Consider the following 27,500-nt stretch of genomic DNA (forward strand, 5'->3'; position numbering starts at 1 on the left):
GATTGGGCATTGACTCTTTTTTTTTTTTTTTTGCAAGATTATTATATAAATCGTGAAATTTTCCAAAGAGTTTAAAGCACCTGGTATTCCCAGGCAGTCTCCCATCCATGTACTAACAGGCCCAAACCTGCTAATATTCAGAGATCGGGCATTGACTTTTTTTTTTTTTTTTTTTTTTTTTTGCAAGATTATTATATAAGTCGTGAAATTTTCCAAAAAGTTTAAAGCACCTGGTTTTCCCAGGCAGTCTCCCATCCATGTAGTAACCAGTCCCAAACCTGCTAATATTCAGAGATCGGCATTGACTCTATTTTTTGGCAAAATTATTATATACTAAGTGTAAAGTTTCCAAAAAGCTTACAGCACCTGGTATTCCCAGGCGGTCTCCCATCCAAGTACTAACCAGGCCCAAACCTGCTTAGCTTCGGAGAGCAGACGAGACCGGGCATAGCCAGATTGGTATGGCTGTAAGCGAAAAATGCTGCAAAGAGAGGGCTATTTAAAGAGCAGCCCATCTAATCGCCAGTATATTATATAAGTAGGAAAGAAAACCCAAAAGCTTAAAACACCTGGTATTCCTAGGCAGTCTCTCATCCAAGTACTAACCAGACCTAAACCTGGTAAGATTCAGAGATCGGGCATTGACTCTTTTTTTTTTTTTTTTTTTGCAAGATTATTATATAAATCGTGAAATTTTCCAAAAAGTTTAAAGCACCTGGTATTCCCAGGCAGTCTCCCATCCATGTACTAACAGGCCCAAACCTGCTAATATTCAGAGATCGGGCATTGACTCTATTTTTTGGCAAAATTATTATATACTAAGTGAAAAGTTTCCAAAAAGCTTACAGCACCTGGTATTCCCAGGCGGTCTCCCATCCAAGTACTAACTAGGCCCAAACCTGCTTAGCTTCGGAGAGCAGACGAAATTTTTTTTTATTATAAAAAATTCATTTAATTTGTTTCATACAGTTACAATCCATGACATTATTATTCATATTTCCCCCATAGCCAGTTTACACCATTTTCTTTCATTTCCAACATTGGATTCCCTCTTACAATCATTTCTATAAATTCATCCTCTTTGTTTTCCATTGAGAAATAATTCCATAACAGTCTCACAGAGTATTCCATCCTGTTTTTAAAGATTATCCACACATCAACATTTTTCCCATCATATTTCGCCATGTTTCTTCTCAACCATATTACATACTTTGCTATTGTTACACATAAATTAAAGGTATACATATTACAGTCATTATGACCAAATAAAAACATTGTTTCCCACTTCTTTTGGTCCTCATCATACTTCCCCTCCAAAATTTCTTTTGCAATTTCCTTCATTTTTCTCATAAAATCATCTAACCTTTCACAATAAAAAAACAGATGTAACAGTCCTTCCTTTTCTTTCATACACACTTTACACTTTGCATCATTTTGAATTCCTATTTTATGTAATCTCATCTCTGTTAATATACAATTGTGTCTCAATAAATAATTAAAATTCTCTAAAATTGGTTCCATATATTTCAACCTCACGTTTCCCCAAATTTCATTTTCATTTAAGTCATCATATCTTTCTTTCCAGTAGTTCAAAGCTACTGGTTTTGTAAAAGCGATAGACCTAAAAATACTATACACATTCCTTACTTTGCATAAATTAAAATGAACGTTTTCCCCATTTAACCTTTTAAAAAATACATCTGGAAATTCATTCTCATCCCCACTCTCATAGTTTTCAATTCTTTCAATCCAGTCCTTTGGTATCGCTTTCTTTAAATCCTCATATTGTCCTTCTAACTTCCTTCTCCACGCCCTTTTGCCCCCCTCTCTCAATGCATCCACAACTGCCTGTAAAGGTACATAACCCTCTATCACCTCATACAATAGATCTTTTATTTGTCTCAAACCACAATCCCACCATTCTTTATAATACATGACCTTGCCGTCCCTTATGATATTCGGATTTAAAAACAATGGTTGTTCTAAAAGCTGGGCCCTTCCTTTAGGTAAAATCAGTACATTTTCTAAAAATTCCCCCCATGATTCCAAAACCTCCACATAAAAACATGGCAGACCTTTTAACATCCAGCTTTTCATTTTCATCCATAAAACATTACATCCCATATTAAATTTTTCCAGGTAATATTCCATGACTCTTTTCCAAATTACATCACTTTTGCTCTCTAGAAACTTCTGAACTGTTTTAATTCTCAGCGTTCTCATTCTTAAAAATGGATCTAAAAGTCCCAATCCTCCCTCCTTTATGTTTCCAAGTAATGTATCATATGCAATCTTAGCCCTTCCATTTCCCCATAAAAACTTTAAAACCAATTCTTTCATTTTTTTGTAGTACAGATGAGGCAATGGGGTTACTCCCAACACATACCAGACTTTCGACAGCATCAATGAATTTATAATTAAAACTTTCCCCCTTAGCTTTAAATCTCTAATTTGCCAAAATCTCAGTCTTTTTCCAATTCCATTTAAAACACCTTCCCAATTCAAAGTGTCTGCCTTATTAGAATCAATACCAACCCACAACCCCAAAATCTTGATGTGCTGCATTTCCTCCTTGAATTGTATATGCTGCGGTATTTCCTCTACTCTGCCAATCCTCATACACACACTTTTCCCCACATTTACTTTGGCTCCCGACCCTTTACAATATCTTTCTAAAATCCCCATTGCCCTATCAATACTTTGGATGTCTTCTACCAACAAGGTTGTATCATCTGCATACTGATACACTGCTTCTCTTTGGAAATGGTTCTTTATTTGTATTCCTTTGATTTCTCTGTCTGCCTTAATAGCCAAACCAAGTGGCTCGGCTACCAGAGAGTAAAGTAAGGCAGACAGTGGGCATCCTTGCCTGATCGACCTTGTTGGTTGAAAACAATCCGTTAAAAAACCATTGCATTTTATGCATGTTAACACATCTGAGTAAAAAATCCAAATCCATTTTCTAAAATTTTCTCCAAAACCAAAAGCCTTAAGAACATCAAATAAAAACTCATGCTCTACCCTGTCAAATGCCTTTTCTAAATCCAGACTTATTAAAAATCCCCCCTTTCCCTTCTCCTTCATATAATAAATTGTGTCTCTTATACTTTTAACCACATCTACTATATCTCTTCCTTGCACCCCGTATGCCTGTGTTGTTTTTATTATTTTTGGTAAAACCTTTTTTAATCTGTTTGCTAATACTTTTGCTAATATTTTAAAATCTGTATTCAACATGGATATAGGTCTAAAATTTTTAAGATCTTTTGGATTACCGCTTTTTTTGTAAATCATTTTTACCATGCCTATCTTCATTTTTTCACTCAACACCCCCTTCTTGAAAATTTCTTCAAAAACTTCTTTTAAAATTGGCACTAACATTTCTCTAAAAGTTTTATAAAATTCATTAGTCAAACCATCCACACCAGGGCTCTTTCCAGGTTTTAACTGTTGAATTGCAATATCTATTTCTTCTTCCTTAATTTCTTCATCACACAAAATCCTGTCCTCACCTGTTAACTTAGATTTAATTTGTTTAATCAAAAACTCCTCATCATTTTTTCCTATACCTTGTCCCTTAAACATGTCCATGTAATATTGCTTTACTGTTTTCAAAATTTCTTTAGTTTCTGTTTCTATTTCCCCTTTTTTATTTAAGACTTCTTTCAATAGATCAGCCTTCTGCCTATTTTGTTCTAAATTAAAGAAAAATTTTGTGCATCTTTCTCCCTCTACTGCATATTTTGCTTTACTTCTTATAATTGCACCCTTACATTTTTCCTCTTCTAATATCTTTAATTTATCTTGTAGCATTATTATTTTTTCAATTTCCTCTTTTCCATTGCTTTCTGACACTTTACTTAACTCATTATTCAGGAGTTTGGTTAATTCGGTTTCCTTCTGTCTTTCTAATTTTCTGACATTTTTGCTGTATTCTATTGAACATGTCTTTATTTCCCACTTAACACTATCCCACCATACTCTTTTCTCTTCCCTATACATTCTATTAATTTTGCTTTCTTCCACAATCCCTTTAATACTTTCCTGATATGCATTACTCTTTAAAATCTTTGCATTTAAAACCCACACTCCCCCTCCCCTTTTCACACTTGAAGAATCTAATGTTAAAAATAAGAGAGAATGATCACTAAGACCAACTCGTTTATAATAAACATTAGTAATATTCCCTTGCATTTCCTCTGTACATAAAATATAATCAATCCTACTTTGTTTCAGTTCTTTTAAAACAAATTGTCTTCTTGAAAATTGCCTACTCGTTCTATTTCTTTCTCTCCACACATCAATCAATTTAAAATCCCCCATCAGTTTGTTCAACTCCTCCCTTCCCTTATCAGTCTTAAAAACCATATTACTTGCTAAGTCTAATTCTGTAAAAACAGTATTAAAATCCCCCATTAAAATCACCCTTTCATTAATTCTTACATTTGCAGATATTGTTTTAAAAAATTCCACCTTTTGCTTTTCTTCATTTGGAGCATGTATGTTACATATTGTACATCTCTCATTTCCTTTTTCTATTTCAACAGCTAAACATTTCCCTGCTCCATCATTAAACACCACACTTTCTTTTTCACACACCTCTCTTCTTATTAAAATAGCAACCCCTTTCCCAGTTTTCTCTGTACCATTATTACAATGTATATTCCCATCCCATAAATTTTCAAACCTTTTAACACAATAATTTTTCCAATTTGTTTCTTGTAATACAAATACATCCACCCCTCTACATAATTCCCTCATATTTTCAAATTTCTCCACATCCATTAAACCTCGTGCATTAAATGAAACAACTCTTAAAAACATAAAAACAATATAAAATAAATAATTAAAACATTTCATTTTTTTTTTCAGTCATGCTCCATATCTCTCAGTACATCAAATCTGTTCTCACAACCCTCCTTGTCTTTTAATATTCCTTGCCTTAAAAATCTTTTCTTTGCAATGTCTATATTGGGTGTTACCTTTAAAGTTCTTCTTCTTTGTATTCCTTCTCGTTCTTTCCTACGTTTCTCTTCTCCTTTTCTCTCCATTCTCCTCTCCTGATAACCTTCCTCGTCGTTTTGTTGTTCCCCATGTTCCTCGCTCATATCCATAGTCTTTTGCACAGTCCATTGAGATGTTGTTATTTCTACATCTAGTTCTTTCTTCTTTTCTCCTGTGTCCACCTGATGTTCTTTCTCTCCATTGTCCCCTCTCAGTCCACAGTGTTTCTCTTCTCCTTTTCTCTCCATTCTCCCCTCCTGATAATCTTCCTCATTGTTTTTTTGTTCCTCCTGTTCTTTGCTTATTTCCATGGTCCTTTGCACCGTCCCTTGTGATATTGTTTTTTCTCCATCATTTTCTTTTTCCTCTCCTCCTGTGTCTGCTTGATGTTCTTCCTCTTCATTTTCCTCTCCCAGTCCACAATCTTCCATCTCCTTGTTTAAAACATTGTCCATCTCGGTTTCCCTCTGCTTTTGCCCACCCACATTAACAACCATATCTGTTTCTTGTTCACTACTATTTTCTCCCTCCCCCATCCAACATTCGCACCTCACCAACACTTTCCTACATTCCGGGCACTTCACTGCATTGCAGCTTCTTGCCAAGTGCCCCTGCTCTTTGCACTGGTAACAAATAAAGTCCGGGCAATCTTTAAATACATGTCCTGGATCCATACACAATCTACAGGTTTTCACCTGCCGATCGTGTATAATCCGAAAGTACTGTGTACCCTCAGCAGTCTCAAACTTGCTGCTATATGGTAGAGATACAACTTCCTTTGGAAACCTGACCTTTACATATCTCGTACCATCTGCTATTTCAGTACCCGGATATGTTCTTCTCTTAATGTTGGTTGAGGGAGTTACACCCCATGCCTCCAATTTATCTAATATATCCTGGTCATCAACATATGCAGGCAAATGCATAAAAGAAACAACATATTCTCTTACTTGTAGCTTTCTAATCTCACAAAATTGTTGCTTGATTCTTAGTCCATCCTCTAGCTTTTCACACTCCTCCTCATTTGATAATGTGATCTCGAATTCTTTGCCTTGTCTTGGTCTTATCGCCAAAATCTTTCCTCCTCCAATTTTTTCATTCACTTCTTTGATAATATCCTGCACCGATCCATCTCTCACCTCTGCCAGATCCACAATTACAGTTGCTTCCTTTGAATAAATAATCATTTTCTTTGCCTCGTTGTATCCAAGCCGTTGTCCTGTAGTGTTTTCCGTGTCAAAGTCCCTGCGTCTTTCTCCTGCCATTTCCTTGTTCATTTCCATGTAATCAGTCCAATTTTGAAAAAATAACAAAAAAAAACCTCCAAAAATAAAAATCCTCCCCAGACAGCCTAGGCTGCTGGGAAGTGTTTGAACTTAAAAACAAAACAAAACAGAAAAACAGAAAAAAAGCTAACTTTAAACAAAAAATGGGTTTACAAACAACAATGGTGAGCCTACTCTCACCCACTACTGCCACCTCACTTCCTGCTAGCACTCTAGCGTTGCCAGGTTGGTATGGCCGTAAGCGAAGACTGCTGCAAAGAGAGGGTTATTTAAAGACCAGCCCATCTAATCGCCAGTACATTATATAAGTAGGAAAGAAAACCCAAAAGCTTAAAGCACCTGGTATTCCTAGGCAGTCTCTCATCCAAGTACTAACCAGACCTAAGCCTGGTAAGATTCAGAGATCGGGCATTGACTCTTTTTTTTTTTTTTTTTTTTTTTTTTGCAAGATTATTATATAAATCGTGAAATTTTCCAAAAAGTTTAAAGCACCTGGTATTCCCAGGCAGTCTCCCATCCATGTACTAACCAGGCCCAAACCTGCTAATATTCAGAGATCGGGCATTGACTCTATTTTTTGGCAAAATTATTATATACTAAGTGAAAAGCTTCCAAAAAGCTTACAGCACCTGGTATTCCCAGGCGGTCTCCCATCCAAGTACTAACCAGGCCCAAACCTGCTTAGCTTCCGAGAGCAGACGAGATCGGGCATAACCAGGTTGGTATGGCCGTAAGCGAAGACTGCTGCAAAGATAGGGCTATTTAAAGACCAGCCCATCTAATCGTCAGTACATTATATAAGTAGGAAAGAAAACCCAAAAGCTTAAAGCACCTGGTATTCCTAGGCAGTCTCTCATCCAAGTACTAACCAGACCTAAACCTGCTAAGATTCAGAGATCGGGCATTGACTCTTTTTTTTTTTTTTTGCAAGATTATTATATAAATCGTGAAATTTTCCAAAGAGTTTAAAGCACCTGGTATTCCCAGGCAGTCTCCCATCCATGTACTAACAGGCCCAAACCTGCTAATATTCAGAGATCGGGCATTGACTCTATTTTTTGGCAAAATTATTATATACTAAGTGAAAAGTTTCCAAAAAGCTTACAGGACCTGGTATTCCCAGGCGGTCTCCCATCCAAGTACTAACTAGGCCCAAACCTGCTTAGCTTCGGAGAGCAGACGAGATCGGGCATAGCCAGGTTGGTATGGCCGTAAGCGAAGACTGCTGCAAAGAGAGGGTTATTTAAAGACCAGCCCATCTAATCGCCAGTACATTATATAAGTAGGAAAGAAAACCCAAAAGCTTAAAGCACCTGGTATTCCTAGGCAGTCTCTCATCCAAGTACTAACCAGACCTAAGCCTGGTAAGATTCAGAGATCGGGCATTGACTCTTTTTTTTTTTTTTTTTTTTGCAAGATTATTATATAAATCGTGAAATTTTCCAAAAAGTTTAAAGCACCTGGTATTCCCAGGCAGTCTCCCATCCATGTACTAACCAGGCCCAAACCTGCTAATATTCAGAGATCGGGCATTGACTTTTTTTTTTTTTTTTTTTGGCAAGATTATTATATAAATCTTGAAATTTTCCAAAAAGTTTAGAGCACCTGGTATTCCCAGGCAGTCTCCCATCCATGTACTTACCAGGCCCAAACCTGCTAATATTCAGAGATCGGGCATTGACTCTATTTTTTGTCAAAATTATTATATACTAAGTGAAAAGTTTCCAAAAAGCTTACAGCACCTGGTATTCCCAGGCGGTCTCCCATCCAAGTACTAACCAGGCCCAAACCTGCTTAGCTTCCGAGAGCAGACGAGATCGGGCATAACCAGGTTGGTATGGCCGTAAGCGAAGACTGCTGCAAAGAGAGGGCTATTTAAAGACCAGCCCATCTAATCGTCAGTACATTATATAAGTAGGAAAGAAAACCCAAAAGCTTAAAGCACCTGGTATTCCTAGGCAGTCTCTCATCCAAGTACTAACCAGACCTAAACCTGCTAAGATTCAGAGATTGTGCATTGACTCTTTTTTTTTTTTTTTTGCAAGATTATTATATAAATCGTGAAATTTTCCAAAGAGTTTAAAGCACCTGGTATTCCCAGGCAGTCTCCCATCCATGTACTAACAGGCCCAAACCTGCTAATATTCAGAGATCGGGCATTGACTTTTTTTTTTTTTTTTTTTTTTTTTTTGCAAGATTATTATATAAGTCGTGAAATTTTCCAAAAAGTTTAAAGCACCTGGTTTTCCCAGGCAGTCTCCCATCCATGTAGTAACCAGTCCCAAACCTGCTAATATTCAGAGATCGGCATTGACTATTTTTTGGCAAAATTATTATATACTAAGTGTAAAGTTTCCAAAAAGCTTACAGCACCTGGTATTCCCAGGCGGTCTCCCATCCAAGTACTAACCAGGCCCAAACCTGCTTAGCTTCGGAGAGCAGACGAGACCGGGCATAGCCAGATTGGTATGGCTGTAAGCGAAAAATGCTGCAAAGAGAGGGCTATTTAAAGAGCAGCCCATCTAATCGCCAGTATATTATATAAGTAGGAAAGAAAACCCAAAAGCTTAAAACACCTGGTATTCCTAGGCAGTCTCTCATCCAAGTACTAACCAGACCTAAACCTGGTAAGATTCAGAGATCGGGCATTGACTCTTTTTTTTTTTTTTTTTTTGCAAGATTATTATATAAATCGTGAAATTTTCCAAAAAGTTTAAAGCACCTGGTATTCCCAGGCAGTCTCCCATCCATGTACTAACAGGCCCAAACCTGCTAATATTCAGAGATCGGGCATTGACTCTATTTTTTGGCAAAATTATTATATACTAAGTGAAAAGTTTCCAAAAAGCTTACAGCACCTGGTATTCCCAGGCGGTCTCCCATCCAAGTACTAACTAGGCCCAAACCTGCTTAGCTTCGGAGAGCAGACGAGATTTTTTTTTTTTTTTTTTTATTATAAAAAATTCATTTAATTTGTTTCATACAGTTACAATCCATGACATTATTATTCATATTTCCCCCATAGCCAGTTTACACCATTTTCTTTCATTTCCAACATTGGATTCCCTCTTACAATCATTTCTATAAATTCATCCTCTTTGTTTTCCATTGAGAAATAATTCCATAACAGTCTCACAGAGTATTCCATCCTGTTTTTAAAGATTATCCACACATCAACATTTTTCCCATCATATTTCGCCATGTTTCTTCTCAACCATATTACATACTTTGCTATTGTTACACATAAATTAAAGGTATACATATTACAGTCATTATGACCAAATAAAAACATTGTTTCCCACTTCTTTTGGTCCTCATCATACTTCCCCTCCAAAATTTCTTTTGCAATTTCCTTCATTTTTCTCATAAAATCATCTAACCTTTCACAATAAAAAAACAGATGTAACAGTCCTTCCTTTTCTTTCATACACACTTTACACTTTGCATCATTTTGAATTCCTATTTTATGTAATCTCATCTCTGTTAATATACAATTGTGTCTCAATAAATAATTAAAATTCTCTAAAATTGGTTCCATATATTTCAACCTCACGTTTCCCCAAATTTCATTTTCATTTAAGTCATCATATCTTTCTTTCCAGTAGTTCAAAGCTACTGGTTTTGTAAAAGCGATAGACCTAAAAATACTATACACATTCCTTACTTTGCATAAATTAAAATGAACGTTTTCCCCATTTAACCTTTTAAAAAATACATCTGGAAATTCATTCTCATCCCCACTCTCATAGTTTTCAATTCTTTCAATCCAGTCCTTTGGTATCGCTTTCTTTAAATCCTCATATTGTCCTTCTAACTTCCTTCTCCACGCCCTTTTGCCCCCCTCTCTCAATGCATCCACAACTGCCTGTAAAGGTACATAACCCTCTATCACCTCATACAATAGATCTTTTATTTGTCTCAAACCACAATCCCACCATTCTTTATAATACATGACCTTGCCGTCCCTTATGATATTCGGATTTAAAAACAATGGTTGTTCTAAAAGCTGGGCCCTTCCTTTAGGTAAAATCAGTACATTTTCTAAAAATTCCCCCCATGATTCCAAAACCTCCACATAAAAACATGGCAGACCTTTTAACATCCAGCTTTTCATTTTCATCCATAAAACATTACATCCCATATTAAATTTTTCCAGGTAATATTCCATGACTCTTTTCCAAATTACATCACTTTTGCTCTCTAGAAACTTCTGAACTGTTTTAATTCTCAGCGTTCTCATTCTTAAAAATGGATCTAAAAGTCCCAATCCTCCCTCCTTTATGTTTCCAAGTAATGTATCATATGCAATCTTAGCCCTTCCATTTCCCCATAAAAACTTTAAAACCAATTCTTTCATTTTTTTGTAGTACAGATGAGGCAATGGGGTTACTCCCAACACATACCAGACTTTCGACAGCATCAATGAATTTATAATTAAAACTTTCCCCCTTAGCTTTAAATCTCTAATTTGCCAAAATCTCAGTCTTTTTCCAATTCCATTTAAAACACCTTCCCAATTCAAAGTGTCTGCCTTATTAGAATCAATACCAACCCACAACCCCAAAATCTTGATGTGCTGCATTTCCTCCTTGAATTGTATATGCTGCGGTATTTCCTCTACTCTGCCAATCCTCATACACACACTTTTCCCCACATTTACTTTGGCTCCCGACCCTTTACAATATCTTTCTAAAATCCCCATTGCCCTATCAATACTTTGGATGTCTTCTACCAACAAGGTTGTATCATCTGCATACTGATACACTGCTTCTCTTTGGAAATGGTTCTTTATTTGTATTCCTTTGATTTCTCTGTCTGCCTTAATAGCCAAACCAAGTGGCTCGGCTACCAGAGAGTAAAGTAAGGCAGACAGTGGGCATCCTTGCCTGATCGACCTTGTTGGTTGAAAACAATCCGTTAAAAAACCATTGCATTTTATGCATGTTAACACATCTGAGTAAAAAATCCAAATCCATTTTCTAAAATTTTCTCCAAAACCAAAAGCCTTAAGAACATCAAATAAAAACTCATGCTCTACCCTGTCAAATGCCTTTTCTAAATCCAGACTTATTAAAAATCCCCCCTTTCCCTTCTCCTTCATATAATAAATTGTGTCTCTTATACTTTTAACCACATCTACTATATCTCTTCCTTGCACCCCGTATGCCTGTGTTGTTTTTATTATTTTTGGTAAAACCTTTTTTAATCTGTTTGCTAATACTTTTGCTAATATTTTAAAATCTGTATTCAACATGGATATAGGTCTAAAATTTTTAAGATCTTTTGGATTACCGCTTTTTTTGTAAATCATTTTTACCATGCCTATCTTCATTTTTTCACTCAACACCCCCTTCTTGAAAATTTCTTCAAAAACTTCTTTTAAAATTGGCACTAACATTTCTCTAAAAGTTTTATAAAATTCATTAGTCAAACCATCCACACCAGGGCTCTTTCCAGGTTTTAACTGTTGAATTGCAATATCTATTTCTTCTTCCTTAATTTCTTCATCACACAAAATCCTGTCCTCACCTGTTAACTTAGATTTAATTTGTTTAATCAAAAACTCCTCATCATTTTTTCCTATACCTTGTCCCTTAAACATGTCCATGTAATATTGCTTTACTGTTTTCAAAATTTCTTTAGTTTCTGTTTCTATTTCCCCTTTTTTATTTAAGACTTCTTTCAATAGATCAGCCTTCTGCCTATTTTGTTCTAAATTAAAGAAAAATTTTGTGCATCTTTCTCCCTCTACTGCATATTTTGCTTTACTTCTTATAATTGCACCCTTACATTTTTCCTCTTCTAATATCTTTAATTTATCTTGTAGCATTATTATTTTTTCAATTTCCTCTTTTCCATTGCTTTCTGACACTTTACTTAACTCATTATTCAGGAGTTTGGTTAATTCGGTTTCCTTCTGTCTTTCTAATTTTCTGACATTTTTGCTGTATTTTATTGAACATGTCTTTATTTCCCACTTAACACTATCCCACCATACTCTTTTCTCTTCCCTATACATTCTATTAATTTTGCTTTCTTCCACAATCCCTTTAATACTTTCCTGATATGCATTACTCTTTAAAATCTTTGCATTTAAAACCCACACTCCCCCTCCCCTTTTCACACTTGAAGAATCTAATGTTAAAAATAAGAGAGAATGATCACTAAGACCAACTCGTTTATAATAAACATTAGTAATATTCCCTTGCATTTCCTCTGTACATAAAATATAATCAATCCTACTTTGTTTCAGTTCTTTTAAAACAAATTGTCTTCTTGAAAATTGCCTACTCGTTCTATTTCTTTCTCTCCACACATCAATCAATTTAAAATCCCCCATCAGTTTGTTCAACTCCTCCCTTCCCTTATCAGTCTTAAAAACCATATTACTTGCTAAGTCTAATTCTGTAAAAACAGTATTAAAATCCCCCATTAAAATCACCCTTTCATTAATTCTTACATTTGCAGATATTGTTTTAAAAAATTCCACCTTTTGCTTTTCTTCATTTGGAGCATGTATGTTACATATTGTACATCTCTCATTTCCTTTTTCTATTTCAACAGCTAAACATTTCCCTGCTCCATCATTAAACACCACACTTTCTTTTTCACACACCTCTCTTCTTATTAAAATAGCAACCCCTTTCCCAGTTTTCTCTGTACCATTATTACAATGTATATTCCCATCCCATAAATTTTCAAACCTTTTAACACAATAATTTTTCCAATTTGTTTCTTGTAATACAAATACATCCACCCCTCTACATAATTCCCTCATATTTTCAAATTTCTCCACATCCATTAAACCTCGTGCATTAAATGAAACAACTCTTAAAAACATAAAAACAATATAAAATAAATAATTAAAACATTTCATTTTTTTTTTCAGTCATGCTCCATATCTCTCAGTACATCAAATCTGTTCTCACAACCCTCCTTGTCTTTTAATATTCCTTGCCTTAAAAATCTTTTCTTTGCAATGTCTATATTGGGTGTTACCTTTAAAGTTCTTCTTCTTTGTATTCCTTCTCGTTCTTTCCTACGTTTCTCTTCTCCTTTTCTCTCCATTCTCCTCTCCTGATAACCTTCCTCGTCGTTTTGTTGTTCCCCATGTTCCTCGCTCATATCCATAGTCTTTTGCACAGTCCATTGAGATGTTGTTATTTCTACATCTAGTTCTTTCTTCTTTTCTCCTGTGTCCACCTGATGTTCTTTCTCTCCATTGTCCCCTCTCAGTCCACAGTGTTTCTCTTCTCCTTTTCTCTCCATTCTCCCCTCCTGATAATCTTCCTCATTGTTTTTTTGTTCCTCCTGTTCTTTGCTTATTTCCATGGTCCTTTGCACCGTCCCTTGTGATATTGTTTTTTCTCCATCATTTTCTTTTTCCTCTCCTCCTGTGTCTGCTTGATGTTCTTCCTCTTCATTTTCCTCTCCCAGTCCACAATCTTCCATCTCCTTGTTTAAAACATTGTCCATCTCGGTTTCCCTCTGCTTTTGCCCACCCACATTAACAACCATATCTGTTTCTTGTTCACTACTATTTTCTCCCTCCCCCATCCAACATTCGCACCTCACCAACATTTTCCTACATTCCGGGCACTTCACTGCATTGCAGCTTCTTGCCAAGTGCCCCTGCTCTTTGCACTGGTAACAAATAAAGTCCGGGCAATCTTTAAATACATGTCCTGGATCCATACACAATCTACAGGTTTTCACCTGCCGATCGTGTATAATCCGAAAGTACTGTGTACCCTCAGCAGTCTCAAACTTGCTGCTATATGGTAGAGATACAACTTCCTTTGGAAACCTGACCTTTACATATCTCGTACCATCTGCTATTTCAGTACCCGGATATGTTCTTCTCTTAATGTTGGTTGAGGGAGTTACACCCCATGCCTCCAATTTATCTAATATATCCTGGTCATCAACATATGCAGGCAAATGCATAAAAGAAACAACATATTCTCTTACTTGTAGCTTTCTAATCTCACAAAATTGTTGCTTGATTCTTAGTCCATCCTCTAGCTTTTCACACTCCTCCTCATTTGATAATGTGATCTCGAATTCTTTGCCTTGTCTTGGTCTTATCGCCAAAATCTTTCCTCCTCCAATTTTTTCATTCACTTCTTTGATAATATCCTGCACCGATCCATCTCTCACCTCTGCCAGATCCACAATTACAGTTGCTTCCTTTGAATAAATAATCATTTTCTTTGCCTCGTTGTATCCAAGCCGTTGTCCTGTAGTGTTTTCCGTGTCAAAGTCCCTGCGTCTTTCTCCTGCCATTTCCTTGTTCATTTCCATGTAATCAGTCCAATTTTGAAAAAATAACAAAAAAAAACCTCCAAAAATAAAAATCCTCCCCAGACAGCCTAGGCTGCTGGGAAGTGTTTGAACTTAAAAACAAAACAAAACAGAAAAACAGAAAAAAAGCTAACTTTAAACAAAAAATGGGTTTACAAACAACAATGGTGAGCCTACTCTCACCCACTACTGCCACCTCACTTCCTGCTAGCACTCTAGCGTTGCCAGGTTGGTATGGCCGTAAGCGAAGACTGCTGCAAAGAGAGGGTTATTTAAAGACCAGCCCATCTAATCGCCAGTACATTATATAAGTAGGAAAGAAAACCCAAAAGCTTAAAGCACCTGGTTTTTTTTTTTGCAAGATTATTATATAAATCGTGAAATTTTCCAAAAAGTTTAAAGCACCTGGTATTCCCAGGCAGTCTCCCATCCATGTACTAACCAGGCCCAAACCTGCTAATATTCAGAGATCGGGCATTGACTCTATTTTTTGGCAAAATTATTATATACTAAGTGAAAAGTTTCCAAAAAGCTTACAGCACCTGGTATTCCCAGGCGGTCTCCCATCCAAGTACTAACCAGGCCCAAACCTGCTTAGCTTCCGAGAGCAGACGAGATCGGGCATAACCAGGTTGGTATGGCCGTAAGCGAAGACTGCTGCAAAGATAGGGCTATTTAAAGACCAGCCCATCTAATCGTCAGTACATTATATAAGTAGGAAAGAAAACCCAAAAGCTTAAAGCACCTGGTATTCCTAGGCAGTCTCTCATCCAAGTACTAACCAGACCTAAACCTGCTAAGATTCAGAGATCGGGCATTGACTCTTTTTTTTTTTTTTTTTGCAAGATTATTATATAAATCGTGAAATTTTCCAAAGAGTTTAAAGCACCTGGTATTCCCAGGCAGTCTCCCATCCATGTACTAACAGGCCCAAACCTGCTAATATTCAGAGATCGGGCATTGACTCTATTTTTTGGCAAAATTATTATATACTAAGTGAAAAGTTTCCAAAAAGCTTACAGGACCTGGTATTCCCAGGCGGTCTCCCATCCAAGTACTAACTAGGCCCAAACCTGCTTAGCTTCGGAGAGCAGACGAGATCGGGCATAGCCAGGTTGGTATGGCCGTAAGCGAAGACTGCTGCAAAGAGAGGGTTATTTAAAGACCAGCCCATCTAATCGCCAGTACATTATATAAGTAGGAAAGAAAACCCAAAAGCTTAAAGCACCTGGTATTCCTAGGCAGTCTCTCATCCAAGTACTAACCAGACCTAAGCCTGGTAAGATTCAGAGATCGGGCATTGACTCTTTTTTTTTTTTTTTTTTTGCAAGATTATTATATAAATCGTGAAATTTTCCAAAAAGTTTAAAGCACCTGGTATTCCCAGGCAGTCTCCCATCCATGTACTAACCAGGCCCAAACCTGCTAATATTCAGAGATCGGGCATTGACTCTATTTTTTGGCAAAATTATTATATACTAAGTGAAAAGTTTCCAAAAAGCTTACAGCACCTGGTATTCCCAGGGGGTCTCCCATCCAAGTACTAACCAGGCCCAAACCTGCTTAGCTTCCGAGAGCAGACGAGATCGGGCATAACCAGGTTGGTATGGCCGTAAGCGAAGACTGCTGCAAAGAGAGGGCTATTTAAAGACCAGCCCATCTAATCGTCAGTACATTATATAAGTAGGAAAGAAAACCCAAAAGCTTAAAGCACCTGGTATTCCTAGGCAGTCTCTCATCCAAGTACTAACCAGACCTAAACCTGCTAAGATTCAGAGATTGGGCATTGACTCTTTTTTTTTTTTTTTTGCAAGATTATTATATAAATCGTGAAATTTTCCAAAGAGTTTAAAGCACCTGGTATTCCCAGGCAGTCTCCCATCCATGTACTAACAGGCCCAAACCTGCTAATATTCAGAGATCGGGCATTGACTTTTTTTTTTTTTTTTTTTTTTTTTTGCAAGATTATTATATAAGTCGTGAAATTTTCCAAAAAGTTTAAAGCACCTGGTTTTCCCAGGCAGTCTCCCATCCATGTAGTAACCAGTCCCAAACCTGCTAATATTCAGAGATCGGCATTGACTATTTTTTGGCAAAATTATTATATACTAAGTGTAAAGTTTCCAAAAAGCTTACAGCACCTGGTATTCCCAGGCGGTCTCCCATCCAAGTACTAACCAGGCCCAAACCTGCTTAGCTTCAGAGAGCAGACGAGACCGGGCATAGCCAGATTGGTATGGCTGTAAGCGAAAAATGCTGCAAAGAGAGGGCTATTTAAAGAGCAGCCCATCTAATCGCCAGTATATTATATAAGTAGGAAAGAAAACCCAAAAGCTTAAAACACCTGGTATTCCTAGGCAGTCTCTCATCCAAGTACTAACCAGACCTAAACCTGGTAAGATTCAGAGATCGGGCATTGACTCTTTTTTTTTTTTTTTTTTTTGCAAGATTATTATATAAATCGTGAAATTTTCCAAAAAGTTTAAAGCACCTGGTATTCCCAGGCAGTCTCCCATCCATGTACTAACAGGCCCAAACCTGCTAATATTCAGAGATCGGGCATTGACTTTTTTTTTTTTTTTTTTTGGCAAGATTATTATATAAATCGTGAAATTTTTCAAAAAGTTTAAAGCACCTGGTATTCCCAGGCAGTCTCCCATCCATGTACTTACCAGGCCCAAACCTGCTAATATTCAGAGATCGGGCATTGACTCTATTTTTGGTCAAAATTATTATATACTAAGTGAAAAGTTTCCAAAAAGCTTACAGCACCTGGTATTCCCAGGCGGTCTCCCATCCAAGTACTAACCAGGCCCAAACCTGCTTAGCTTCCGAGAGCAGACGAGATCGGGCATAACCAGGTTGGTATGGCCGTAAGCGAAGACTGCTGCAAAGATAGGGCTATTTAAAGACCAGCCCATCTAATCGTCAGTACATTATATAAGTAGGAAAGAAAACCCAAAATCTTAAAGCACCTGGTATTCCTAGGCAGTCTCTCATCCAAGTACTAACCAGACCTAAACCTGCTAAGATTCAGAGATCGGGCATTGATTCTTTTTTTTTTTTTTTTTGCAAGATTATTATATAAATCGTGAAATTTTCCAAAATGTTTAAAGCACCTGGTATTCCCAGGCAGTCTCCCATCCATGTACTAACAGGCCCAAACCTGCTAATATTCAGAGATCGGGCATTGACTCTATTTTTTGGCAAAATTATTATATACTAAGTGAAAAGTTTCCAAAAAGCTTACAGCACCTGGTATTCCCAGGCGGTCTCCCATCCAAGTACTAACTAGGCCCAAACCTGCTTAGCTTCGGAGAGCAGACGAGATCGGGCATAGCCAGGTTGGTATGGCCGTAAGCAAAGACTGCTGCAAAGAGAGGGTTATTTAAAGACCAGCCCATCTAATCGTCAGTACATTATATAAGTAGGAAAGAAAACCCAAAAGCTTAAAGCACCTGGTATTCCTAGGCAGTCTCTCATCCAAGTACTAACCAGACCTAAGCCTGGTAAGATTCAGAGATCGGGCATTGACTCTTTTTTTTTTTTTTTTTTTTTTTTTTTGCAAGATTATTATATAAATCGTGAAATTTTCCAAAAAGTTTAAAGCACCTGGTATTCCCAGGCAGTCTCCCATCCATGTACTAACCAGGCCCAAACCTGCTAATATTCAGAGATCGGGCATTGACTCTATTTTTTGGCAAAATTATTATATACTAAGTGAAAAGTTTCCAAAAAGCTTACAGCACCTGGTATTCCCAGGCGGTCTCCCATCCAAGTACTAACCAGGCCCAAACCTGCTTAGCTTCCGAGAGCAGACGAGATCGGGCATAACCAGGTTGGTATGGCCGTAAGCGAAGACTGCTGCAAAGATAGGGCTATTTAAAGACCAGCCCATCTAATCGTCAGTACATTATATAAGTAGGAAAGAAAACCCAAAAGCTTAAAGCACCTGGTATTCCTAGGCAGTCTCTCATCCAAGTACTAACCAGACCTAAACCTGCTAAGATTCAGAGATCGGGCATTGACTCTTTTTTTTTTTTTTTTGCAAGATTATTATATAAATCGTGAAATTTTCCAAAGAGTTTAAAGCACCTGGTATTCCCAGGCAGTCTCCCATCCATGTACTTACCAGGCCCAAACCTGCTAATATTCAGAGATCGGGCATTGACTCTATTTTTTGTCAAAATTATTATATACTAAGTGAAAAGTTTCCAAAAAGCTTACAGCACCTGGTATTCCCAGGCGGTCTCCCATCCAAGTACTAACCAGGCCCAAACCTGTTTAGCTTCCGAGAGCAGACGAGATCGGGCATAGCCAGGTTGGTATGGCCGTAAGCGAAGACTGCTGCAAAGAGAGGGCTATTTAAAGACCAGCCCATCTAATCGTCGGTACATTATATAAGTAGGAAAGAAAACCCAAAAGCTTAAAGCACCTGGTATTCCTAGGCAGTCTCTCATCCAAGTACTAACCAGACCTAAGCCTGGTAAGATTCAGAGATCGGGCATTGACTCTTTTTTTTTTTTTTTTTTTTTGCAAGATTATTATATAAATCGTGAAATTTTCCAAAAAGTTTAAAGCACCTGGTATTCCCAGGCAGTCTCCCATCCATGTACTAACCAGGCCCAAACCTGCTAATATTCAGAGATCGGGCATTGACTCTATTTTTTGGCAAAATTATTATATACTAAGTGAAAAGTTTCCAAAAAGCTTACAGCACCTGGTATTCCCAGGCGGTCTCCCATCCAAGTACTAACCAGGCCCAAACCTGCTTAGCTTCCGAGAGCAGACGAGATCGGGCATAACCAGGTTGGTATGGCCGTAAGCGAAGACTGCTGCAAAGAGAGGGCTATTTAAAGACCAGCCCATCTAATCGTCAGTACATTATATAAGTAGGAAAGAAAACCCAAAAGCTTAAAGCACCTGGTATTCCTAGGCAGTCTCTCATCCAAGTACTAACCAGACCTAAACCTGCTAAGATTCAGAGATTGGGCATTGACTCTTTTTTTTTTTTTTTTGCAAGATTATTATATAAATCGTGAAATTTTCCAAAGAGTTTAAAGCACCTGGTATTCCCAGGCAGTCTCCCATCCATGTACTAACAGGCCCAAACCTGCTAATATTCAGAGATCGGGCATTGACTTTTTTTTTTTTTTTTTTTTTTTTTTTTGCAAGATTATTATATAAGTCGTGAAATTTTCCAAAAAGTTTAAAGCACCTGGTTTTCCCAGGCAGTCTCCCATCCATGTAGTAACCAGTCCCAAACCTGCTAATATTCAGAGATCGGCATTGACTATTTTTTGGCAAAATTATTATATACTAAGTGTAAAGTTTCCAAAAAGCTTACAGCACCTGGTATTCCCAGGCGGTCTCCCATCCAAGTACTAACCAGGCCCAAACCTGCTTAGCTTCGGAGAGCAGACGAGACCGGGCATAGCCAGATTGGTATGGCTGTAAGCGAAAAATGCTGCAAAGAGAGGGCTATTTAAAGAGCAGCCCATCTAATCGCCAGTATATTATATAAGTAGGAAAGAAAACCCAAAAGCTTAAAACACCTGGTATTCCTAGGCAGTCTCTCATCCAAGTACTAACCAGACCTAAACCTGGTAAGATTCAGAGATCGGGCATTGACTCTTTTTTTTTTTTTTTTTTTGCAAGATTATTATATAAATCGTGAAATTTTCCAAAAAGTTTAAAGCACCTGGTATTCCCAGGCAGTCTCCCATCCATGTACTAACAGGCCCAAACCTGCTAATATTCAGAGATCGGGCATTGACTCTATTTTTTGGCAAAATTATTATATACTAAGTGAAAAGTTTCCAAAAAGCTTACAGCACCTGGTATTCCCAGGCGGTCTCCCATCCAAGTACTAACTAGGCCCAAACCTGCTTAGCTTCGGAGAGCAGACGAGATTTTTTTTTTTTTTTTTTTATTATAAAAAATTCATTTAATTTGTTTCATACAGTTACAATCCATGACATTATTATTCATATTTCCCCCATAGCCAGTTTACACCATTTTCTTTCATTTCCAACATTGGATTCCCTCTTACAATCATTTCTATAAATTCATCCTCTTTGTTTTCCATTGAGAAATAATTCCATAACAGTCTCACAGAGTATTCCATCCTGTTTTTAAAGATTATCCACACATCAACATTTTTCCCATCATATTTCGCCATGTTTCTTCTCAACCATATTACATACTTTGCTATTGTTACACATAAATTAAAGGTATACATATTACAGTCATTATGACCAAATAAAAACATTGTTTCCCACTTCTTTTGGTCCTCATCATACTTCCCCTCCAAAATTTCTTTTGCAATTTCCTTCATTTTTCTCATAAAATCATCTAACCTTTCACAATAAAAAAACAGATGTAACAGTCCTTCCTTTTCTTTCATACACACTTTACACTTTGCATCATTTTGAATTCCTATTTTATGTAATCTCATCTCTGTTAATATACAATTGTGTCTCAATAAATAATTAAAATTCTCTAAAATTGGTTCCATATATTTCAACCTCACGTTTCCCCAAATTTCATTTTCATTTAAGTCATCATATCTTTCTTTCCAGTAGTTCAAAGCTACTGGTTTTGTAAAAGCGATAGACCTAAAAATACTATACACATTCCTTACTTTGCATAAATTAAAATGAACGTTTTCCCCATTTAACCTTTTAAAAAATACATCTGGAAATTCATTCTCATCCCCACTCTCATAGTTTTCAATTCTTTCAATCCAGTCCTTTGGTATCGCTTTCTTTAAATCCTCATATTGTCCTTCTAACTTCCTTCTCCACGCCCTTTTGCCCCCCTCTCTCAATGCATCCACAACTGCCTGTAAAGGTACATAACCCTCTATCACCTCATACAATAGATCTTTTATTTGTCTCAAACCACAATCCCACCATTCTTTATAATACATGACCTTGCCGTCCCTTATGATATTCGGATTTAAAAACAATGGTTGTTCTAAAAGCTGGGCCCTTCCTTTAGGTAAAATCAGTACATTTTCTAAAAATTCCCCCCATGATTCCAAAACCTCCACATAAAAACATGGCAGACCTTTTAACATCCAGCTTTTCATTTTCATCCATAAAACATTACATCCCATATTAAATTTTTCCAGGTAATATTCCATGACTCTTTTCCAAATTACATCACTTTTGCTCTCTAGAAACTTCTGAACTGTTTTAATTCTCAGCGTTCTCATTCTTAAAAATGGATCTAAAAGTCCCAATCCTCCCTCCTTTATGTTTCCAAGTAATGTATCATATGCAATCTTAGCCCTTCCATTTCCCCATAAAAACTTTAAAACCAATTCTTTCATTTTTTTGTAGTACAGATGAGGCAATGGGGTTACTCCCAACACATACCAGACTTTCGACAGCATCAATGAATTTATAATTAAAACTTTCCCCCTTAGCTTTAAATCTCTAATTTGCCAAAATCTCAGTCTTTTTCCAATTCCATTTAAAACACCTTCCCAATTCAAAGTGTCTGCCTTATTAGAATCAATACCAACCCACAACCCCAAAATCTTGATGTGCTGCATTTCCTCCTTGAATTGTATATGCTGCGGTATTTCCTCTACTCTGCCAATCCTCATACACACACTTTTCCCCACATTTACTTTGGCTCCCGACCCTTTACAATATCTTTCTAAAATCCCCATTGCCCTATCAATACTTTGGATGTCTTCTACCAACAAGGTTGTATCATCTGCATACTGATACACTGCTTCTCTTTGGAAATGGTTCTTTATTTGTATTCCTTTGATTTCTCTGTCTGCCTTAATAGCCAAACCAAGTGGCTCGGCTACCAGAGAGTAAAGTAAGGCAGACAGTGGGCATCCTTGCCTGATCGACCTTGTTGGTTGAAAACAATCCGTTAAAAAACCATTGCATTTTATGCATGTTAACACATCTGAGTAAAAAATCCAAATCCATTTTCTAAAATTTTCTCCAAAACCAAAAGCCTTAAGAACATCAAATAAAAACTCATGCTCTACCCTGTCAAATGCCTTTTCTAAATCCAGACTTATTAAAAATCCCCCCTTTCCCTTCTCCTTCATATAATAAATTGTGTCTCTTATACTTTTAACCACATCTACTATATCTCTTCCTTGCACCCCGTATGCCTGTGTTGTTTTTATTATTTTTGGTAAAACCTTTTTTAATCTGTTTGCTAATACTTTTGCTAATATTTTAAAATCTGTATTCAACATGGATATAGGTCTAAAATTTTTAAGATCTTTTGGATTACCGCTTTTTTTGTAAATCATTTTTACCATGCCTATCTTCATTTTTTCACTCAACACCCCCTTCTTGAAAATTTCTTCAAAAACTTCTTTTAAAATTGGCACTAACATTTCTCTAAAAGTTTTATAAAATTCATTAGTCAAACCATCCACACCAGGGCTCTTTCCAGGTTTTAACTGTTGAATTGCAATATCTATTTCTTCTTCCTTAATTTCTTCATCACACAAAATCCTGTCCTCACCTGTTAACTTAGATTTAATTTGTTTAATCAAAAACTCCTCATCATTTTTTCCTATACCTTGTCCCTTAAACATGTCCATGTAATATTGCTTTACTGTTTTCAAAATTTCTTTAGTTTCTGTTTCTATTTCCCCTTTTTTATTTAAGACTTCTTTCAATAGATCAGCCTTCTGCCTATTTTGTTCTAAATTAAAGAAAAATTTTGTGCATCTTTCTCCCTCTACTGCATATTTTGCTTTACTTCTTATAATTGCACCCTTACATTTTTCCTCTTCTAATATCTTTAATTTATCTTGTAGCATTATTATTTTTTCAATTTCCTCTTTTCCATTGCTTTCTGACACTTTACTTAACTCATTATTCAGGAGTTTGGTTAATTCGGTTTCCTTCTGTCTTTCTAATTTTCTGACATTTTTGCTGTATTCTATTGAACATGTCTTTATTTCCCACTTAACACTATCCCACCATACTCTTTTCTCTTCCCTATACATTCTATTAATTTTGCTTTCTTCCACAATCCCTTTAATACTTTCCTGATATGCATTACTCTTTAAAATCTTTGCATTTAAAACCCACACTCCCCCTCCCCTTTTCACACTTGAAGAATCTAATGTTAAAAATAAGAGAGAATGATCACTAAGACCAACTCGTTTATAATAAACATTAGTAATATTCCCTTGCATTTCCTCTGTACATAAAATATAATCAATCCTACTTTGTTTCAGTTCTTTTAAAACAAATTGTCTTCTTGAAAATTGCCTACTCGTTCTATTTCTTTCTCTCCACACATCAATCAATTTAAAATCCCCCATCAGTTTGTTCAACTCCTCCCTTCCCTTATCAGTCTTAAAAACCATATTACTTGCTAAGTCTAATTCTGTAAAAACAGTATTAAAATCCCCCATTAAAATCACCCTTTCATTAATTCTTACATTTGCAGATATTGTTTTAAAAAATTCCACCTTTTGCTTTTCTTCATTTGGAGCATGTATGTTACATATTGTACATCTCTCATTTCCTTTTTCTATTTCAACAGCTAAACATTTCCCTGCTCCATCATTAAACACCACACTTTCTTTTTCACACACCTCTCTTCTTATTAAAATAGCAACCCCTTTCCCAGTTTTCTCTGTACCATTATTACAATGTATATTCCCATCCCATAAATTTTCAAACCTTTTAACACAATAATTTTTCCAATTTGTTTCTTGTAATACAAATACATCCACCCCTCTACATAATTCCCTCATATTTTCAAATTTCTCCACATCCATTAAACCTCGTGCATTAAATGAAACAACTCTTAAAAACATAAAAACAATATAAAATAAATAATTAAAACATTTCATTTTTTTTTTCAGTCATGCTCCATATCTCTCAGTACATCAAATCTGTTCTCACAACCCTCCTTGTCTTTTAATATTCCTTGCCTTAAAAATCTTTTCTTTGCAATGTCTATATTGGGTGTTACCTTTAAAGTTCTTCTTCTTTGTATTCCTTCTCGTTCTTTCCTACGTTTCTCTTCTCCTTTTCTCTCCATTCTCCTCTCCTGATAACCTTCCTCGTCGTTTTGTTGTTCCCCATGTTCCTCGCTCATATCCATAGTCTTTTGCACAGTCCATTGAGATGTTGTTATTTCTACATCTAGTTCTTTCTTCTTTTCTCCTGTGTCCACCTGATGTTCTTTCTCTCCATTGTCCCCTCTCAGTCCACAGTGTTTCTCTTCTCCTTTTCTCTCCATTCTCCCCTCCTGATAATCTTCCTCATTGTTTTTTTGTTCCTCCTGTTCTTTGCTTATTTCCATGGTCCTTTGCACCGTCCCTTGTGATATTGTTTTTTCTCCATCATTTTCTTTTTCCTCTCCTCCTGTGTCTGCTTGATGTTCTTCCTCTTCATTTTCCTCTCCCAGTCCACAATCTTCCATCTCCTTGTTTAAAACATTGTCCATCTCGGTTTCCCTCTGCTTTTGCCCACCCACATTAACAACCATATCTGTTTCTTGTTCACTACTATTTTCTCCCTCCCCCATCCAACATTCGCACCTCACCAACACTTTCCTACATTCCGGGCACTTCACTGCATTGCAGCTTCTTGCCAAGTGCCCCTGCTCTTTGCACTGGTAACAAATAAAGTCCGGGCAATCTTTAAATACATGTCCTGGATCCATACACAATCTACAGGTTTTCACCTGCCGATCGTGTATAATCCGAAAGTACTGTGTACCCTCAGCAGTCTCAAACTTGCTGCTATATGGTAGAGATACAACTTCCTTTGGAAACCTGACCTTTACATATCTCGTACCATCTGCTATTTCAGTACCCGGATATGTTCTTCTCTTAATGTTGGTTGAGGGAGTTACACCCCATGCCTCCAATTTATCTAATATATCCTGGTCATCAACATATGCAGGCAAATGCATAAAAGAAACAACATATTCTCTTACTTGTAGCTTTCTAATCTCACAAAATTGTTGCTTGATTCTTAGTCCATCCTCTAGCTTTTCACACTCCTCCTCATTTGATAATGTGATCTCGAATTCTTTGCCTTGTCTTGGTCTTATCGCCAAAATCTTTCCTCCTCCAATTTTTTCATTCACTTCTTTGATAATATCCTGCACCGATCCATCTCTCACCTCTGCCAGATCCACAATTACAGTTGCTTCCTTTGAATAAATAATCATTTTCTTTGCCTCGTTGTATCCAAGCCGTTGTCCTGTAGTGTTTTCCGTGTCAAAGTCCCTGCGTCTTTCTCCTGCCATTTCCTTGTTCATTTCCATGTAATCAGTCCAATTTTGAAAAAATAACAAAAAAAAACCTCCAAAAATAAAAATCCTCCCCAGACAGCCTAGGCTGCTGGGAAGTGTTTGAACTTAAAAACAAAACAAAACAGAAAAACAGAAAAAAAGCTAACTTTAAACAAAAAATGGGTTTACAAACAACAATGGTGAGCCTACTCTCACCCACTACTGCCACCTCACTTCCTGCTAGCACTCTAGCGTTGCCAGGTTGGTATGGCCGTAAGCGAAGACTGCTGCAAAGAGAGGGTTATTTAAAGACCAGCCCATCTAATCGCCAGTACATTATATAAGTAGGAAAGAAAACCCAAAAGCTTAAAGCACCTGGTATTCCTAGGCAGTCTCTCATCCAAGTACTAACCAGACCTAAGCCTGGTAAGATTCAGAGATCGGGCATTGACTCTTTTTTTTTTTTTTTTTTTTTTTTTGCAAGATTATTATATAAATCGTGAAATTTTCCAAAAAGTTTAAAGCACCTGGTATTCCCAGGCAGTCTCCCATCCATGTACTAACCAGGCCCAAACCTGCTAATATTCAGAGATCGGGCATTGACTCTATTTTTTGGCAAAATTATTATATACTAAGTGAAAAGTTTCCAAAAAGCTTACAGCACCTGGTATTCCCAGGCGGTCTCCCATCCAAGTACTAACCAGGCCCAAACCTGCTTAGCTTCCGAGAGCAGACGAGATCGGGCATAACCAGGTTGGTATGGCCGTAAGCGAAGACTGCTGCAAAGATAGGGCTATTTAAAGACCAGCCCATCTAATCGTCAGTACATTATATAAGTAGGAAAGAAAACCCAAAAGCTTAAAGCACCTGGTATTCCTAGGCAGTCTCTCATCCAAGTACTAACCAGACCTAAACCTGCTAAGATTCAGAGATCGGGCATTGACTCTTTTTTTTTTTTTTTGCAAGATTATTATATAAATCGTGAAATTTTCCAAAGAGTTTAAAGCACCTGGTATTCCCAGGCAGTCTCCCATCCATGTACTAACAGGCCCAAACCTGCTAATATTCAGAGATCGGGCATTGACTCTATTTTTTGGCAAAATTATTATATACTAAGTGAAAAGTTTCCAAAAAGCTTACAGGACCTGGTATTCCCAGGCGGTCTCCCATCCAAGTACTAACTAGGCCCAAACCTGCTTAGCTTCGGAGAGCAGACGAGATCGGGCATAGCCAGGTTGGTATGGCCGTAAGCGAAGACTGCTGCAAAGAGAGGGTTATTTAAAGACCAGCCCATCTAATCGCCAGTACATTATATAAGTAGGAAAGAAAACCCAAAAGCTTAAAGCACCTGGTATTCCTAGGCAGTCTCTCATCCAAGTACTAACCAGACCTAAGCCTGGTAAGATTCAGAGATCGGGCATTGACTCTTTTTTTTTTTTTTTTTTTTGCAAGATTATTATATAAATCGTGAAATTTTCCAAAAAGTTTAAAGCACCTGGTATTCCCAGGCAGTCTCCCATCCATGTACTAACCAGGCCCAAACCTGCTAATATTCAGAGATCGGGCATTGACTCTATTTTTTGGCAAAATTATTATATACTAAGTGAAAAGTTTCCAAAAAGCTTACAGCACCTGGTATTCCCAGGGGGTCTCCCA

At 37.0% G+C, this 27,500-nt stretch overlaps 15 non-coding genes and 3 pseudogenes across 15 annotated transcripts in view; all 18 read right to left on the reverse strand.

The window, feature by feature from the left end:
* Positions 1-354: 354 nt before the first annotated feature.
* LOC113083782 (5S ribosomal RNA) lies at positions 355-473 on the reverse strand. Its single transcript, XR_003283409.1, has one exon. It is a non-coding gene; the product is annotated as a 5S ribosomal RNA (ribosomal RNA).
* Positions 474-6,907: 6,434 nt separating this feature from the next.
* On the reverse strand, positions 6,908-7,026 carry LOC113083820 (5S ribosomal RNA). The gene has a single exon (XR_003283436.1). It is a non-coding gene; the product is annotated as a 5S ribosomal RNA (ribosomal RNA).
* Positions 7,027-7,388: 362 nt separating this feature from the next.
* Positions 7,389-7,507, reverse strand: LOC113083794 (uncharacterized; annotated as a pseudogene).
* Positions 7,508-8,020: 513 nt separating this feature from the next.
* Positions 8,021-8,139, reverse strand: LOC113083831 (5S ribosomal RNA). The gene has a single exon (XR_003283447.1). It is a non-coding gene; the product is annotated as a 5S ribosomal RNA (ribosomal RNA).
* Positions 8,140-8,651: 512 nt separating this feature from the next.
* Positions 8,652-8,770, reverse strand: LOC113083783 (5S ribosomal RNA). The gene has a single exon (XR_003283410.1). It is a non-coding gene; the product is annotated as a 5S ribosomal RNA (ribosomal RNA).
* Positions 8,771-15,124: 6,354 nt separating this feature from the next.
* On the reverse strand, positions 15,125-15,243 carry LOC113083843 (5S ribosomal RNA). Its single transcript, XR_003283458.1, has one exon. It is a non-coding gene; the product is annotated as a 5S ribosomal RNA (ribosomal RNA).
* A 364-nt stretch (positions 15,244-15,607) lies between these two features.
* Positions 15,608-15,726, reverse strand: LOC113083795 (uncharacterized; annotated as a pseudogene).
* Positions 15,727-16,093: 367 nt separating this feature from the next.
* LOC113083814 (5S ribosomal RNA) lies at positions 16,094-16,212 on the reverse strand. Its single transcript, XR_003283430.1, has one exon. It is a non-coding gene; the product is annotated as a 5S ribosomal RNA (ribosomal RNA).
* A 511-nt stretch (positions 16,213-16,723) lies between these two features.
* LOC113083779 (5S ribosomal RNA) lies at positions 16,724-16,842 on the reverse strand. The gene has a single exon (XR_003283406.1). It is a non-coding gene; the product is annotated as a 5S ribosomal RNA (ribosomal RNA).
* A 512-nt stretch (positions 16,843-17,354) lies between these two features.
* LOC113083773 (5S ribosomal RNA) lies at positions 17,355-17,473 on the reverse strand. The gene has a single exon (XR_003283400.1). It is a non-coding gene; the product is annotated as a 5S ribosomal RNA (ribosomal RNA).
* A 364-nt stretch (positions 17,474-17,837) lies between these two features.
* On the reverse strand, positions 17,838-17,956 carry LOC113083768 (5S ribosomal RNA). Its single transcript, XR_003283395.1, has one exon. It is a non-coding gene; the product is annotated as a 5S ribosomal RNA (ribosomal RNA).
* Positions 17,957-18,331: 375 nt separating this feature from the next.
* Positions 18,332-18,450, reverse strand: LOC113083784 (5S ribosomal RNA). Its single transcript, XR_003283411.1, has one exon. It is a non-coding gene; the product is annotated as a 5S ribosomal RNA (ribosomal RNA).
* A 364-nt stretch (positions 18,451-18,814) lies between these two features.
* LOC113083829 (5S ribosomal RNA) lies at positions 18,815-18,933 on the reverse strand. Its single transcript, XR_003283445.1, has one exon. It is a non-coding gene; the product is annotated as a 5S ribosomal RNA (ribosomal RNA).
* Positions 18,934-19,302: 369 nt separating this feature from the next.
* Positions 19,303-19,421, reverse strand: LOC113083796 (5S ribosomal RNA). Its single transcript, XR_003283417.1, has one exon. It is a non-coding gene; the product is annotated as a 5S ribosomal RNA (ribosomal RNA).
* A 513-nt stretch (positions 19,422-19,934) lies between these two features.
* On the reverse strand, positions 19,935-20,053 carry LOC113083786 (5S ribosomal RNA). Its single transcript, XR_003283412.1, has one exon. It is a non-coding gene; the product is annotated as a 5S ribosomal RNA (ribosomal RNA).
* A 6,443-nt stretch (positions 20,054-26,496) lies between these two features.
* On the reverse strand, positions 26,497-26,615 carry LOC113083802 (5S ribosomal RNA). The gene has a single exon (XR_003283418.1). It is a non-coding gene; the product is annotated as a 5S ribosomal RNA (ribosomal RNA).
* Positions 26,616-26,977: 362 nt separating this feature from the next.
* LOC113083797 (uncharacterized) lies at positions 26,978-27,096 on the reverse strand (annotated as a pseudogene).
* A 368-nt stretch (positions 27,097-27,464) lies between these two features.
* LOC113083815 (5S ribosomal RNA) overlaps positions 27,465-27,500 on the reverse strand; it is a 119-nt gene continuing 83 nt past the window's right edge. The window contains exon 1 of the ribosomal RNA XR_003283431.1: positions 27,465-27,500. This exon is cut by the window's right edge and continues 83 nt beyond it. This is a non-coding gene — a ribosomal RNA (5S ribosomal RNA).

The sequence above is a fragment of the Carassius auratus genome, unplaced genomic scaffold (genome assembly GCF_003368295.1).
Source record: "Carassius auratus strain Wakin unplaced genomic scaffold, ASM336829v1 scaf_tig00039390, whole genome shotgun sequence".
In the NCBI taxonomy this organism is placed as follows: domain Eukaryota; kingdom Metazoa; phylum Chordata; class Actinopteri; order Cypriniformes; family Cyprinidae; genus Carassius; species Carassius auratus.